Genomic DNA, 15745 nt, shown 5'->3' with positions numbered 1-15745 from the left:
AGGAGGAGGAGGAGGAGGAGGAGGAGGAGGAGGAGGAGGAGGAGGAGAAGTTGCCTTACCTTCAGTTTGTGCCTTCAAAGGGCTGGATACAGTTTCTGGAAAAACTGATACCTCTCGATCAGGGTGACTCCATGACATTGTCTAACTGTCCCCTGCCCTCTTTTTGACCCAACAGTCCGATTGAGTGTAGGCGATAATCTTTTAGCCTCTCATAAAAAAACTTGGTTACACAGCAACTATTCAAAACTCCCTAAAACTGTTGTCAGTGTCTTATATCTGTCAGCAGGCTCATGTTTGGTAGGTCTTCTCAGTAACTGAGCAGCAGAATTGCCTCACGAATGCTGAACACCAGTGGTGGCACCTCCTCTGTTTTCTACAGTGGGGAATTCCAAATTAGTTAGTTCCCTTAGAGCCTTACTTAACAATCTCCCAAAAGGATGGCCTGGAATCCTGGAATAAGGTTCTTCAATTCACCTCATAGGTCCTGTGGGTATATATTTCCAACCTACACCTCTTGACCTTTGTTGAGTACCTGGTTTGGAAACGGAAGTCCAGGAAGGCTATCTTGTGCCACTCTTTTTCCTTTCCATAACAGCTGACATTCAGCAGTGTATAAGAAAACAGTCCAAGCGTCAGGATGACCCATTAGAGGAGGAAGATCAGGGAGATGAAGAGGAAGAATCAAATGAGTAGGAAGACCCTGAGGACTGTCCAATAGTTAACTTGCCCACTTTATAAAAATCAACTGATCCAATCAGAAGTTACTCCCTAAAACTTAATCCCCCTTTCCTCCTTAATCACTTCTTCTATCTAAGAGCTTGCATTGGCTACAGCAGTCAAAGAGCCACAAATCAGGACCAAGACTCCTAAAGATACTCAGATAAATCCTCCACCATACTCAGCACCACTACTTAGAGCACCAACCCCCTGGTCATAAGCACCTCTGTAATCTCAGAGAGGATAGGAACAATTATTCACTGCCCGTTCAGCCTCAATGTCCCAGGCATCCAGAATCTCCACCCACCCATACAGACTTTTGTGGTTATGCTACATGTGTCCAGACAATATCTGGTGATTTGGTATCTCCTCCCCCGGTAGCAGGCTTAAAAGAATTACAACAAGCCATCCATAAGGATGTAATTCATGCCCTTTGGAAAAACTCTAGTTTGCAGAGTTTCAATACCAAACTTTAAACTCCTCAAGACTAAAGAGATATATGCTGATCTAAATTCCCTGGTCCTCTGTGTGTACAGTGGGAAACCTCGTTGAGAGATGAATGTCAGATGCAGGCTAGGAAAAATGAATTACGTAATGAACAAATTGGACCACAATAAGGGCACACCACACCCTCCCACATTAAATTAATAAACTGGAATTATAGCCAGCTGTTTGGCCAGGGAAACTTCTGCACAGAGATTCAGCGGGCCTTATTCCCTGCTGGCTGCATTGAGCAGGTTCGCTTACGTGCACTCCAGGCCTGGGACCATTGAACCCACTTGTCCATAGAACAATGAGAGGCCTCTTCACTAACCTTCCTAAAAAGTCTTATACTCAGGGTGCAAGCCAGTTTCGACAGAAAAATATAAACCCTGTAACAAAAGAGATGGTCCTAAAACATTCTTATCTGGGAAGAAATGAACCTGGAGCACAGGTTTGCCAGGGATTAGAAAATGAACAGTACAATAATTGGACCCCACTACACTGGGACTGCCTCATGCTAGGCCTTGTTTCTCATCCAAGCCTCATAGCCACAACATGGTCAAATTCAACATGTTTTAAATATGGAAAGACCAGACATTGAAAGGGAAAGTCCTCCAAAAAATGACATGGCTGTCCTTAAACTTCCTAAATCCATCTGTCCTAGCTACATGGAAGGCTTGCATTGGAAAAAGGACTGCAAAGCCAAAAAGAATAAAGAAGGCAAACCCCTGCCACCCTTAACTCCTTGCACGACAACACCCAATCCCAGCAGTAAGACGGAAAAACCAACAACACGTTGGTCACTAACCTACTACAGAAAAATAACCCTCAACTTTCAATAAAAGTTGACAATAAAAGTTTTAAATGTCTAATAGACAGACACAGGGGCAGGTAAGACTATCCAAGGATGAGATGGGGTTCCTGATGGGAGTAAGTGGTTTCTCCTGAGCATTTTTTTCCCCAAGACTTTTATAAATGGGAATTCCCAGATGGTACAAAAGGAATCATTAGACCCTCAGTGGCTAATGTAACCACAATTTTGCTGGGTAGAGCTATATTTGAAGATTTAAATGTGGCCCTTGCCAGTGGAGAATTGGGAGAATGCCTCCAAATAAGAGGCAGTACCAAAATTATCAATATCAAAAGAACCCTCAATTCTAAGAGCTGCTGTTAAATACCTTACACCCTGCCTGGAATGGATCAGGGATGGTTTCATCTGGGTTGAACAGTGGCCTTGAAACAGGGAAAAAGTAACAATTTTAAAACAATCAGTTAAATATCAATTAGATATGGGAACATCTGTCCCTCTAGAAGCCTTTGGAATAGGCTGACTGATAACTTGCCTTCCCTGATTTATTTCCATCAATACAGAATGTAGAGTATCCAAAATTTCGTGTGCCTTTAACTATATCACTGAGAATTCGATTAGTTCTTTTAAAAAATTGAAATATTTTACTTTGGGGCTATTTGTTGTTACCCTTTCTCAAAACATGACTGCCGTTTTGTCTTATTGACAGTGTCCTTTGCCTTACAGAAGCTTTGCAATTTTATGAGGTCCCATTTGTCAATTCTTGATCTTAGAGCGTAAGCCATTGCTATTCTGATTTGTATCCCATGTGCTACAATCCGAATCAGGTAGGCCAAACCTGACTGTTGGTATCATACTGGCAAGATTATTTTCTGGGTAACAGAAGGTTTTCTGGTGCCATCTGAGATCATCTACACAGAAAGAAGAAAAAAAAAAGGTGGCCTACACTGGGAACCTGGCCAAAAGCCTGTGATAACAAATATCACAGGCCTTAGAAAGGAAGCTACTACTGACATTTGCTATATGTTCTAATGTCTCAGTTCTCACCCACAGCCTGGTGCTGCTTTCCATCTGGTTGAAACAAATTTTATTTTCAATGGGCAACAGTCATCTCAGAGACTCAAAACTAGCCAAATACTGAGACTAGCTGACTGCTTAAAATACAGCCTATAATTGGAAATCCAAAATTACCACATGATGTTATTCTCAATGAAATTTTATAGAATCGTTAATTAAAAAGAAACTGGCAAAAACAATTTCATGTCCTCTTTCTACTCTCATTTGAGACCCACTGTACCCCTTGCTCAATCTCTCCAACATACCTGAATCTTCAGTTATAGTCACCATTCAGAGCTCTGAGTTCTGATTCGCAGGCGGCAGATCAGGCTGAGCAGTGGGAGATCTGCATATGGGAAAGAGATTCTTCAGAAAGCACCAGGAACTTTTCATGGAACAAAAATGAAAGATGCAGGCTGATGAGATGGCTCAGTGGTTAAGAGCACTGACTGCTCTCCTAGAGGTCATGAGTTCAAATCCCAGTAACCACATGGTGGCTCACAACCATCTGCAATGAGATCTGATGCCCTCATATGGGTGTCTGAAGACAGCTACAGTGTATTTACATACAATAAATAAATAAAACAATCTTTACAAAAAAAAAAGAAAAAAGAAAAAGAAACATGCTCACACGTGCCAAAAGAATAAACATGAAGGAAAGAGTCAATACCATGACAAATGTCTCTTTTTCTCTGAGGATTTCACTTTATTCTGAGATATTTGATTCATTCACAGAGTGTTTACACACATGCACAACTGTTTTCCTAGGAACTCTGAAGAAGAGCAAGGAAGACTGTAAGAAAACTATTCTGACGCACAGAATCCAGACTGCTGCAGTTCTGCAAAAGGTTTGTGAAAAAAAAAAAAGCTCTGATAGCAGTGTCTAAGAATTCTCATGCCTGCAAGAAATCCACAGTCATTGAACTCAGTGCCAACAAATTATGAAATAAAAACACAGCAGTTTGGCCACATGTGCACGGGCACAGTGCTTTTCTTGACCCAAATACAATTTTCTGATGTAAGTGAGCAATAATAATTATTGAAAAAGTGCTTTCTAATTTTGTTTTAACATATACTGTGTTTTCTATCTATAAAGAGAGCCTGGCCAGGTCTCATCCTCTCACAGCACGCACACTGGGCTGGCCAAGAACTTGTTAGGTCTCAAGGAAGCTCAGGATAAATGGCTGACTCAGGTGCCCAGTAACATTTCTGATAGGCTACTTCTCCTTCAGTGAAATGAGCCAGTTCACTCCAGATTAGAATATATTATAGGCAGGTTTACTGGGAAACTGCTCTAGAGGGAGTTCACTGGCCCCTAGGATTGAGGCCAGGGGAGTGCCCAATGGGGAGGGACACGGAGAGAAAAGAGAAGGAGAAGGAGAAGAAGTAGGAGAGAGGGAGGGAGGGAGGGAGGGAGGGAGGGAGAGAGAGAGAGAGAGAGAGAGAGAGAGAGAGAGAGAACACTAAATGTCTGGATTATGTAAGGAAGAGTCTTTGGGGGAAGGGCAACCCAGTTCAAGGGCTGGAAAGCTTAGCGGTGGGGGTTGGGGAGGGCAGCAAGGGTTGCCAGGTAGGGATTGAAGGATGCTGGGATAACCTGAAGGCCAGGTGTGCTTTGGTATGTAAAATATTCACTTCGGTCTATTTTCCTGGGGTCCAAAACCAAATAATATCAGAGGGTACATTTTTGGCTAGGTGCTTTCTTGGCTCCGACTTCCTCTCTTTGCCTGAGACTCATGGTCTTTCTTAACCTTGTACTGATTAGTCAATCCAGAACAGCAGGTAATTTCCTGAGGTTCTCTTAGGACAGCAGGTAGTTTCCTGGGTTTGGCTCCCAGCATCTCTTGCCTTCCCCCTTCCCTTCTCCTCCTTTCTTCCAACCACACCCCTTCCCAACCCCCTTTCTATTCAGGGCAAGATTCACTCTGGATCCTTCCTTTCTGATTCAATCAAGCCTACACTGGTTCCTCAGATTACTAACACCTACAAAGCTGAAGATCCCAATTTCCCAGGCGGCCCCTCTCCTGCATAGTCAGAGGGCGGATCAGGGGAGTTAAGAACGCATGAATGAAGTTAAATCCCAGCTTTGTAATTGCTGGAGCCAAGAGAACCCCGTGTGCAAACCACACATACTGCAAATGACCTATGACACAATGTTGGAGACTCTAAGATACACGGAATAAATCACAATAAAACCCAGCACATAGGAGCTCAAACTTCCCGACAGTGATGGATATCCACAACAGAATTGTGAGAGGCGGCCGTCCTTAAAAGCAGCTGCTGAAAAGACACCCCTGTTCGTCTTCCACCCCTTTCCCAGCCCCTCAGCTCCTCTGACACAAGAGGTTCCAGGGCCCCTGGACTGTGGTTCCCACAGCCCTGCTGACAGCTGACTCTTGTCTAGGGTTAGGGAATGCATGGCTCCCTCAGGGAGTGAAGGGATTGGTGGATTTTCCTGTCACTCTGGCCTGGATCTTTGGAACAGCACTCCCATCACAGCCAGCTTCCAGATATGTGGTAGCTCTTTCAGGCCAGGACATTCACTTCCTTAATCCCCTTCACAGAGTCCATCCAGCTACTTTCTTTTCCCCTTCATCCTCCTGGGGCTGATGGTATCCCCACCCACACTAGTCCCTCCCACGCAGAATCAGGCAGCCTGCCATACAGCCCCAGGCTGCTTTGGACATGCTCTGTACAGACTACCCACACAATCATACTGGCATTTTGAAGTATAAATAGAGAATTTCCTCTGAATATTCATAAAATGAGAAACCAAAAAGAATTTTAAAAATTGTGAGAGAAGGATCAAACCAAAGAGTGATTTCAAAATATATTAAAATTATGGCAGTGCAAAACATTGACAGTTGACAGAAGACAGATGAGAGCAGATTTCAATGGGAAAGTAATATAGACCGAGTTTAATACAATGCAGAGATATTAAACAAATCTTATCAAAACCCTGCTGGCATTATTTTAGGAAATGGAGAAAACAATCATCCAAGATAAGAGAACTTAAAGGAACCACGAAATGCTCTAAAACTATGAGCAGAAAAAAACTAAAAGGTATCAATTGTTCTGACTAAACAATATATTAAAATTATAACAATGAAAATATTTAATATTGGTAAGAAGACATGATCAGTGAAGTGAATGGGAGGGGGACAGCGTCCCTCACAGAGAAACAAATTAAGTTACGTTTACTCCTGTGTGTGTATTCTTACATAGAGAACCCTCTAATACCTACAATGACATTATTCTCAATTATCTAGAAATAACTGAAATGAAATAGAATCTGGCAAAACCAATTCCATGTTCTCTTTCCACTGTCACTTGAGCCTCCCCACCTCCCAAGTCTTCCTCCATCCCTCTAACATACCGGGATCCTCTGCTACAGTCTCCTCTCTTCACCATCCAGGGCTTTTAGTTCAGACTCAGGTGAGCAGATCTGGCATATGGAAAAGAGATTCTTCAGAAAGCATCCAGAACTTTTCATGGGAAAAAAATAAATAAATGACGCCTCTAAACACATAAACATGAGGGAGAGAGAAAATATCAGAAATATGTCTCTTTTCCTGTAAGGATTTGACTGTACTCTGTAAGGCGTGAGACTCATTCACATACAGCTCAGACACATGCAGTCATTCTACCTGGAATCCTGAGGAGGAGCTGGGGAGGCTGCAAGAAAACTATTGTCACCCACAGAAACCAGACTGTTGCACTTGTCCAAAGGGAAGTCTCTGCAAAAAGTGCTGTCAGTAGGGTCTAGAAATTCCCACTCCTCCTACAAGAAGTCCACAGTCACCACACTGAATAATAACAAACCCTGAAATAATAAAATAAGATAAAATAAAATAAAAACAATAAAACCTGATTGGCCACAAATGTAAGGGCAGAGTGCTTTTCTTCAACCAAGGAGACGATTTTGTAATACAGGTGAGTGATTACAGTTATTCAAAACATGCTTTGTAAAACTTTAATCTATTGTGCATTTTCTAATTACACTCACATAGCAATACTGGGTTTGTGTGGACCTAAGGTATAACATAAGTACTCAGCATACAAAAACACGTTTTACTTACCTCCTAAATCGCATACAACTCGGATTAAAAATTCATAGCCACTAAAAAAAAATCTGGGCATAAATGTTAATGTTTACATCGATAACTGATGCGCCCGATAAAGTACACTTTCTGGCTCAATAAAATCAGTAGTTTCCTCATATAATTATTATATACAAAGGTATCTCTATGGATGCCTCTTAACCAGGGCCAAAGGCATTCTCTTGAAGAAGCAATTAGTAAAAGAAGCATGAATGAATTAACTTTCCAGGGGATTTGCAATTGCCACAAATAGCAAACAGCAGATAATGCAATTGCTCTACCAGATTTTTTTTACAAGTTATTTTATGACTGAATGTTCCGGAAGTGTAGGATAATTGGAAAAACAAAACAACAAAAAAACCCAAACAACAACAACAAAAACACGATAAACCCTAGTTCATAAGATAATGGTAAGATATATCTACAACAGAATTGTGAGAGCCGCCTCCTAAGAGCAGCTGCGGAAAACACCCCCTGCTCCGCTCCCGCCCGGTTCCCAGCCCCGCAGCTCCTCTGACCTGGGAGGTTCCAGGGTCGCCAGGATGCGGTTCCCGCCGCCGCGCTGCTGACTGCTGACTCTCCCAGGCCCGCAGCCAGGAAATTGCATCTGAAGAGACTTTTCCGGAATCCAGAGAGAACTAGGATTCCTAGTTAGGGTTGGGGACCACTCACGGAGCAAGAGGAATGGTGGATTTCCCTGTCACTCTGGCCTGGATCTTTGGAGCAGCTCTCCTAGACCCGCCCACCACAGCCTGGTTCCGGTCACGTGGTTCCCCTACCCACTTTAAACTAGGTTCTTTCTATTCCTTAATTATTTTTGTATAATTCAACCAGGTTTTTGCTTTTTTGCTACCACCCTCCTGGTTCTTACCGTATCCCCGCCCTGCCCCAGGAAATCTGGTCCTTCCCACTCAGTCTCAGGCAGCCTGCCATACAGCACTACCTGCCAGGCTGCCCTGGACCTGCTCTGCACAACCTCTACCAAAGCGTGCTGCCAGCTAGGCTAGAACTGAATCTGGTAGGATAGTGAGTTCTTAAATCCTCAAATAATCTATCAGCAGCCTCATTTCTTAGCTTGGAATACAAGCCTCCTGGGCTAAAAACGCACAACAAAAGACAACCAACAGCCTGAATTCCGATTTCTTGTGTTCCATTCCGAACACAAAATACTAAAATTAAGTCAAAAAGGCTGCCTCCTTCCCAAAGCCTGTCTCAAAACATACATGAAGTACAAGAAGGACTAATCAGATGAAAATGTGGGTAAAAGGGGATGAGACAGAGAAGCTCTCTGACATTCTGTAGAAAGGGCAAGCAGTACAACAGGGGAGTTGGAAAGCATGGATAAAGATAAAGCCCAGAAGCATTGTCCTGGTGACAATAGCAGAGTAAGTAGATAATGCAAATACTTTGCAAGAATATTTCTCTGTAAATAGTCTAGCGACCACAATATGAATGAAAACATCAGCATAAGTCCCAGTTCCTGTAAGTGAAAACATAGCGATAGCACAACGGAATTTTGATAGCCAAGAAAAAATAAAATGCTGTCGTGAATTTACAATATGTAAAATTCCAGGCATTGGGAATTCATGGTCAGGATCAGGATGGTAAGGAAAATGGCCATAGAACTGCGTGAATTTTTAAGGGAAAGGACATTTGTGCCTGACACATCACTTTCTATCTCTTGTCTGTAACATACAGAATGAGATGTAGATAAGGAATGGATATGTAGATTGCTTTTGGTGGGATAGCCAGTTTAATCTTCCTGATCCATGAGCATGAGAGATCTTTCCACATTCTAATATCTTCTTCAATTTTTTTCTTCAAAGACTTGAAGTTTTTATTATTCAAGTCTTTGACTTGATTCTGTAGTATTGTGCAAAATGCTTAATCCCAAACGCAACTCCTGCCTGGCCTCTGATTAGTCAGTTCACGGATAAAAGGCACACACAATTTTTATAATAAGCCTGTATCAGCAAGAGAGCTGGGAAGATATCTGTCCTCTATTCTATGATAATGCCTATTTCCCAGCTATTAATCCCATTTTATCTGGCCATGTTTCCTCTTGGATGCTTTTAACCCTAATTAGCCAGCCAACATGTCCATTATTCTGAGACATTTAGCCCAAGATGGCTTCCTCAGCATCCACCTTCTTCTTCTCACCATGGTTCTTCTCTGATCCCCTCCCCCAAGCCTATCTCTCTTCTGCCCAGCTATTGAATATAGGCACCTTTATTCACCAATCAGTAATAACTTGGGAGGCAAGGTTACAGAGCTTCAATTGGGTACCTGCAGACTCTCTCATCCTTAGGGGCAACCAGGTTTTGGGTTCGCTATTTAGCATTACGATATAAGCAAAACAATAAACCTCAACAGCATGAAGTTAATACCAACATACTTTATATTTTTTGAGCCTATTGTGAAATGTATTGTTTTCCTGATTTTTCCCTTAGTCTGTCATTTTTATAGTAAGTCTATTGATTTTTGTGCATTAATTTTGCATTCAGCTACTTTGGGGAATGTGTTTATGAGTTATAGAAGTTCCCTGATAAAAAAATGTTAGGTCACTTATGTATATTATCATATCACTTAGAAATAAGGGTATTTTGACTTCTTTCTCTCCAATGCAACTTGTATCTTCTTGATCTCCTTCTGTCGTTTGACTGCTTTAACTAAAGCTTCAATTATCTTATTAAATAGATATGGAAAGAGTGGCTATCCTCAGTTTGTTCCTGATTTTAGTGGAATTGCTTTGAGTTTCTTCTCTCCATTTTACTTGATCTTTGTTCTAGGTTTGCTGCAAGCTGCCTGTATTGGGTTTAGGTATTACCCTCGTAACTTTTATCTGTACAGGTCTTTTCTGGAGAAAGAATGTTCAATTTTGTCAAAGGAAATTTCTGCATCCATTTTGCATGTGTCGATAACACATTTTATGTTTACCTAATTACAGAGCCACTATATCTGTATATATATATATACATGTGTATCACAGTTAATTTACATTTGTAGCATCTCATATAATTATCTTAACAGTTACTATAAAGTTCTATAATTTCTTATCGAAAAATATTAGACCAGTATGGGAGAACAGATGCCTTGTATTCTTAACTTCACACCCAACTAATCTTACCCAGTCAAAGGCCAGAAGCATTCTGTATTTTTTCCAACTATTTCTTAACTCTTCACCAGCAAATTACTCTACTTTTCCTCATAATTTTATATAATAGGTTCAAATTTCTAAAATGACCAAGTGAAAGCAAAAATCAAGAAAATTTCAAAGACCAAGATAAATAAAAGAACAAAAATAAATCCCTAGAAACTAAATACAAATATTTAAGCAAAAATCATGAAAATTTCAAAGACCAAAACAAATAAAAGAACAAAATAAACCCCTAGAAACTAAATACAAATATTTAAGCAAAAATCAAGAAAATTTCAAAGACCAAGGTAAATAAAAGAACAAAACAAATCCCTATAAACTAAATAAAAATATTTATGAATTCCCAGAGGAATTTAAAAGATATGCAATGACTTAAGCAAGAAGAATAACAAATAAATGAGGTAAGAAAATTCATAGTATTAAAAAGGTGTTAAAGTAGCGTAAAGACATCAGACTGTACCTCTGAAAGCTAAAGTATGAGAAAATAGGAGAGAAATCCTCAACATTTATAAGAAAAAGGACATCACTCAACAGTTCCACTAATCCAGTCCAGCAGAAACCAAAGGACATGGGAATGGAGGATTCATTGTTTTTAGACTAACAAATGGGGAAGAACCTAATGAGCAGCAATAAAAATGGGATCTGTCTTCTCTGAAGGTGGAACCATGAGCAGGTTAGTGGATTTCACAGAAGAAACACAGAATTTGGCATTACTGTAGAGATGGCGGTGAAATGCAGCCATCTTAAAAGCTCCCAGTGAATAAATACATCACATGCGGTTTACTCTCCTCAGAGAATATGCACAACCGTTAGGACCTCTGAAGCTCAACTGCAAACCACTGCACTGGAGTGGGTGTGACAGTGAGAATGTTACTCATTGTGTTTGATTTCAATGTTTTTCATATACGAATAGCATTCTCTTTCCATTGATATCCCCTGTTGTCTGTCTTCATGTTTCACTGCTTTAATTTTAATGTATTTTAAAATTACTCCCCCCCCCCAATTTGGTCTTTCTCTCATAATTTTTGAATTCTTTATGGTTTCCCCTAACTTTATAAATTTTAGAAGAATTTTCTCTATATTAAAAAATGCTTGTATGATTTGGGTATTTAGAATCTTACACACGTCCTTTTTTGTTCCTTTACATGTTTGAGTGAGTACATGCTAGCCGTGAGTCATGCTACTTGTCTTTTATGTACTCTTTTGTTTCTGTCTACTGTTCATGCTTTAGATTCTTATAGAAGACACTTTTTCAACATTGATCTTTGCTATGACTGAAGACTTCCTTTTAATTTTTTTGTTGCTGTTTTGTTCTTGTTTTGTTTTGCCTTTTGTTCTTTTAAGATGCTGTCTTTATGTACTCCTGGATATCCTGGAACTCTCTGTGTAGAACAGGAGTACCTTGATTTCAGAGATCCATGTGCCCCTGCCTCTCAAGTGCTGGGATTAAAGGCTTGCACCACCAGGCCAGGTTGACTTGTTTTGATTTGGTCATACTGGAGAAATGCTGCTTGAAGTTTGAGAAGACCAGGAATCTTCTGCTGTTGTGTGTATTATTTTCTGGAGGCTTGTGAGGCATTACAGATTTTCTGTGTGGTTCATAGACATCTTTCTCACTAATGTTCTCTTAGAATTCCAGGATCACTACATATTTAAGCTTTCCTCTATCAAAGTTATATTTGTTTCTCAAAGTTTTATCATTGCCTGCTTCATGTTTTGGAAGCTTTTGTGAAATTCATTCATGTTGATCCCATAGCTTTCTAGCAAATGGACCATTTGATCATTTGCTAATATTTGTTGTTTTGTATGTTGATGCTTCCCTTACTTGCCATTGTTATGACCAACATTCTTCATAGCAAATCTTTAAAAATAAAAATGTCTTCACTTTTGGTGGTTTATATGTATATCTTTGAAGTAAATACATTTGTAGAAATATGTATTTTGACAGTAGGATGTCATTGTTTTTGACTGTATACTCTCCCAAAGTTTGTTTTGGGGAATATAATCCATTTCCATTTTAAGAAATCAATGGAAAGATATATAAGTTCATACCACTTTGTCAATTTTTGTTTCTTTTTCTCTTTGTGAGTTTCTATTTAAATGATATTTTGAAGTATATTTAATTTTTTTATGAACTTCATTACCATTTTATGTAGGTTTTCTCTTTAGCTTATTTGGTTGTTCAGGAAGCTGCACACTGACTTGCCTGGTGTTTAGAATGAGTTGAATCTGCACTGATGCTGTCTCTTTTCTTCCATTGCATTGCCTCCAGTGTTTATTGTTGTTTAGAACCTTGAGTGTAGACACTGACTAGGAAGAGAAGAGATCTCAACATACATTGGATGAACATTTTGTTCATGACTGAACATGTGGAGCATGTAGTATGAACATTTGGCTGTTTTAACTGCTTTTGAATTCAGTCCATTTGCTTCTTGATAACAGTATCGTTTGCACTATGATTTTTTAAAAAATTTGATAAATTCTTGGTATTTATGTATTATACTATGAACATTTGCAAATAAATATATGTCTTCTGTAGCCTTCCTCTTTATACATTTAGTTATTACCATTTCCATGTAAGTTTTTCAATTGCATGCAGTTTTATTTGTTACTTCTTGTAAATTTATAGTCCCATTTAGAAACTGGGTCGCTATGTCTATATATGGATGCATTTCCCCTTGTGTCACTGTGAGAGTTTCACAGTCCATTGAATTGGTGCTAGTTTCATTTTCATTTTTTTTCTTGAGTGTCTTAAAATTTCCTCATAGACATACATTCATTATTACTTAACAATCATTCCTAGATCTTTTGAAAGGAACTTAATTGGAGGAAATTTTTAATTTACTTCTTAAATTATCTTTATTGATATATAAAACCCCTGATTTGAGTGTTTTGTGTTCTTCAGTAGTATTTAAAATACTTATAAGGTCTAAGATTTTTTTCCATGGTATCTTATGGTGTTTTATGTATGACTTCATCATCTTTAAAAGAGACATTGAAATCTTGCTTTTATACTTGCTTCTCCTTTTCATCCTTTGCCTTATTCGGATTTTGCTAGCCCACACTTATGACTCTGGATTCAGTAAGACTGGAGAGCACAAGCATCTTCTCCTTACAGTGGTCCTTCTGATGCTATTTTTTTTTCTCTGCACAGGACTGTTGGTCTTGGTGTGGTGTATATGCTCTTTACTGTGTTGAGTCATATTCCATTTCTTCCTGGTCTCTTTAGGAGATTAATCACAAAATCCTATTGAACTTTGACTTATGACATTTCCATTTATTCTGAGATGTTCATATCATATGACATTGTTGTTGTTGTTATTATGTGCTTGGTCTGTATTAATGATCTAGATGGTTACTTGCCAGTGGTATTGTGTTTCCTCCTCCAGATTGAAATAGTGTTTTCCTGCTTTTGTGTGTTGCACATGGTATGCTCCTACTCAACTCTCCTTTATTTATCTATTTTTTGTGAAAAAGTCTTATTTCCTGTGTTATCATTGATAGATTTGCTCTGATTTCTTTGAGGTATTGTTTGTCTCTAATTATAATCTGGAGTGCTACTTGAGTAGATGATCTTTGTTATTTCATAAGTTTCCTCAAGTGAACTTAATGCTCCATAAATTTGAAGAGCCTATTTTTGTTTTTGATACGATGATAACGTTCATATTTACCTTCTCATGCTTTCCTGCTTATACAAATGTTGACAAGACCTTTAGTATCATTCTAGATTTTAGTTCTTTTTATATGGTTTGACAATGTCCCTAACATAGTTTTATGAAGTTTAATTTTGTAGTTTTAATACCTTGATGTGAAATGTCAAAAAGAGTTTTGGCCTTTGTTCCTGAAACAGAAACATAGAAAACAGCAACAGGAAGAATAGGTGTTTCTCCTGTAAATGCACCACAGGTCAGTGTTGTGTCCACATTTCTTTGAAAATTGTTTGTGTTATTGAAACCACACAAGAATTTATTTGTCTTCCTCTGATAATGTCTTCTATTTTAGTCACAGTTTCTATTGCTGTGAAAAAGACAACCCAACAATGGCAACTCTGATAAAGAAATATGTTTCACTGGGGTTGGCTTGCAGGTTATAAGGTGAAGTTCATTATCATCATGGCAGGAAACATGCTACTGTATACCAGCACACATGGTGTTAGAGAAGGACTTAAGAGTTCCACATCTGGATGGGCAGGAAGAGAGACACTGGACCTGGCTCGAGCTTCTGAAAATCTCATAGCCCACCTCCATTGACACACTTTCTCCAACAAGGTCACAACTTTTAATAGTGCTACTCCCCCATGACCAAGAAGAGCCTGTGGGGCCCATTCCTATTCAAATCACCATATCATCCAAACTGTTTATTTTCCATGACTTTTTTTCCTTCTCTGATTGTCAACTCTTTAAATTTTTCATCTATGTAGCACTGCATTGTCCCATTATAGCCTTCCTAGATTATTTTATATGAGGACAAATATTTTTCATGGAGTTAAGACCTACAATTTTGAAAGTGATTCCATTGTAAGTGATGATCAAAAAATATCCTGATGGCCAGTTCCTACACAGGATGTATTTGTGCCTTTATATATTAGTGAGGAAGGTAAATCCTATGTCCCACATAGGTTGCATTTTATTGATTGTCAGTTTCCCAGAACCAGGCTTATGAAAGAAGGCATGTAAATATATGACACTTTGGTTGCCATGATTGAGCAGCTTATGGAAATAAAGAATTAGAAGAAGAGACTCTTCCTGAACCCCACCCCCTGCCATATGCTCCTTAAGCTATAAATTAACTTATAAAGCAGCTTTCAAATACAGTTGCAATCAACAGGTTTCAATTTCTTCCTTTAAAAATTATTTTCATTTAAGTTTGTGAATGTGCATCTGCATATTTTTCTAAGCACTGCATGTCTACATGATAGCTGTGGATTCCTAAAGTCTGTACCAAGTGTTCAGCACTGGAATCAGGTACTATATTGAACTGCCATGTGTGTAGAGAGAATGAAGCTGGATTTCTCTGCAGGAAGAGCAAATGCTCTTTACTTCTGAGCTATCTTTCTAGCCCCCAAGTTTACATTTCTAGTACACATTCATTATGGAGCCAGTATATGACCTTATATTTCCTACTTTTGAAAAAAATAATGAGAAATCATAAAAAATTCTTTTATGTGCAACTTTTTTGGTAGAAAGTAGAGCTCAAACACTAGAGAAAAGAACAGAATTGAAGGCCGGGCAGTGGTGGCACACCCCTTTAATCCCAGCACTTGGGAGGCAGAGGCAGGCAGATTTCTGAGTTCGAGAGTTCAAGACTAGCCTGGTCTACAGAGTGAGTTCCAGGACAGCCAGGGCTACACAGAGAAACCATGTCTCGGAAAACCAAACCAAACCAAACCAAACCAAACCAAACCAAACCAAACCAAACCAAACC

The 15745-nt window shown here is 39.2% G+C and overlaps 1 pseudogene; it reads right to left on the bottom strand.

Annotated features, from left to right (window-relative positions):
• Positions 1 to 6525, bottom strand: part of LOC114633262 — a 19744-nt pseudogene extending 13219 nt beyond the window's left edge.
• Between the last annotated feature and the right edge of the window lie 9220 nt (positions 6526 to 15745).

Source organism: Grammomys surdaster, unplaced genomic scaffold (genome assembly GCF_004785775.1).
Source record: "Grammomys surdaster isolate TR1022 unplaced genomic scaffold, NIH_TR_1.0 572, whole genome shotgun sequence".
NCBI classification, from domain to species: domain Eukaryota; kingdom Metazoa; phylum Chordata; class Mammalia; order Rodentia; family Muridae; genus Grammomys; species Grammomys surdaster.
The sequence above is the reverse complement of the archived record's forward strand: the minus strand, read 5'-3'. Positions and strand labels throughout refer to the sequence as shown.